The sequence below is a fragment of the Cebus imitator genome, unplaced genomic scaffold (assembly GCF_001604975.1).
Source record: "Cebus imitator isolate Cc_AM_T3 unplaced genomic scaffold, Cebus_imitator-1.0 Scaffold178, whole genome shotgun sequence".
Classification (NCBI taxonomy): Eukaryota; Metazoa; Chordata; class Mammalia; order Primates; family Cebidae; genus Cebus; species Cebus imitator.
This window is the reverse complement of record NW_016107493.1, coordinates 3,939,805-3,941,817: the sequence shown is the minus strand read 5'-3', so window position 1 is coordinate 3,941,817 and position 2,013 is coordinate 3,939,805. Positions and strand designations below refer to the sequence as shown.

General features: G+C 37.6%; 1 protein-coding gene across 5 annotated transcripts in view; it reads left to right on the top strand.

Annotated features, from left to right (window-relative positions):
- The window catches only part of TRAK2 (trafficking kinesin protein 2), a 67,715-nt gene that overhangs the window by 29,704 nt on the left and 35,998 nt on the right, over positions 1–2,013 (top strand). The window lies entirely within an intron of this gene.

Genomic DNA, 2,013 nt, shown 5'->3' with positions numbered 1-2,013 from the left:
GACCAGGATGGTCTCGATCTCTTGACCTCGTGATCCACCCACCTCGGCCTCCCAAAGTGCTGGGATTACAGGCTTGAGCCACCGCGCCCGGCCCTGGGGTGCATTTTCAAAAGGAGACTTGTAAGAATTAAACTATATTTAATGAGTAAATGTTTGAGATTTCTGCTGTATTGTTTCAAATATAATAAACTTCTCTTTAAAAAAAAATAGCTAACATTGGTAGAGTGCCTCCACAGTGCACCAGGCATTGTACTAAATACAAATATTTTTCATGCATTTGTCTCATATAACCAGGGAGTTAAGTACCTTCTCCATTTTACAGATGAGGAAACTGAGGGTTAGAGTTTAGGTAACTTATCCAGTGTCACACTGAGGTATGTGCAGAGCCAGAACTCAGACCAGGACTATCACTATACCATATTAAATTTATTTTATGTGAAGGCTAGGGAAGATTTTTCAGAGGAAACTTTTTTTCCCTCCCTTTTCGGATTTTCTTCACCTCAGATGTTTTGGAATTTAGATGTACCACTTCTTTAAAATGAAAATGATAAAGTACTTATTTCGGTGCCAGTATTCAGTGAAATTTAATGCAATTTTTTTTGCAATTTTATTTTTTTTATATACAAGTTTATTCAACATATTTTTGACAGCATTTTTTTAATAGTAAAAAAATGGAAAACAATACAAATGAGTCACAATTTGGAAATTATGGGAAAATATACTCACTATAGTGCTTATGCAGCAGTACAACCTGTGTGATCCCAATTCGTTTTTTTAATTTATTTATTTATTTACTTTTTATTGTACTTTAGGTTCTGGGGTACATGTGCAGTTCATACAGGATTGCTGCATAGGTACACACATGGCAATATGCTTTGTTGCCTCCATCCCCTCATCACCTATATCTGACATTTCTCCCCATGTTATCCCTCCCCGACCTCCCCACCACCCCACTGTCCCTCCCTTGTCATCCCGCAACAGATCCCAGTGTGTGATGCTCCCCTCCCTGTGTCCCTGTGTTCTCATTATTCAATACCCGCCTATGAGTGAGAACATGCAGTGTTTGATTTTCTGTTCTTGTGTCAGTTTGCTGAGAATGTTGGTTTCCAGATTCATCCATGTCCCTACAAAGGACATGAACTCATCCTTTTTTATGGCTGCATAGTATTCTATGGCATATATGTGCCACATTTTCCTTGTCCAGGCTATCATTGATGGGCATTTTGGTTGGTTCCACGTCTTTGCTACTGTAAACAGTGACGCTATGAATATACGTGTGCATGTGTCTTTATAGTAGAACAATTTATAATTCTTTGGGTATATACCCAGTGATGGGATTGCAGGGTCAAATGGAATTTCTATTTCTAGGTCCTTGAGGAAGCTCTACATTGTCTTCTATAATGGTTGAACTAGTTTATACTCCCACCAACAGTGTAAAAGTGTTCCTATTTCTCCACATCCTCTCCAGCTTTTTTATTGTCTCCAGATTTTTTATTGATCACCTTTCTAACTGCTGTGAGGTGGTATCTTAATGTGGTTTCTCTAATAATTTCTCTAATAATCAGTGCATTTCTCTAATAATGCATTTCTCTAATAATCAGTGATTATGAGCATTTTTTTCATGTTTGTTGGCCTCATATATGTCTTCTTTTGAAAAGTGTGTGTTCATATCCTTTGCCCACTTTTGGATGGGTTTTTTTGTTTTTTTCTTGTAAATCTGTTTTAGTTCTTTGTAGATTCTGGATACTAGCCCTTTGTCAGATGGGTAGATTGCAAAAATTGTTTCTCATTCTTTTGGTTGCCGGTTCATTCTAATGATTGTTTCTTTGGCTGTACAGGAGCTCTGAAGTTTAATTACGTCCCATTTGTCTATTTTGGCATTTGTTGCCAATGCTTTTGGTGTCTTTGTCATGAAGTCCTTGCCTATGCCTATGTCCTGAATGGTTTTGCCTAGGTTTTCTTCTAGGGTTTTTATGGTGTTAGGTCTTATGTTTAAGTCTTTAATCCATCTGG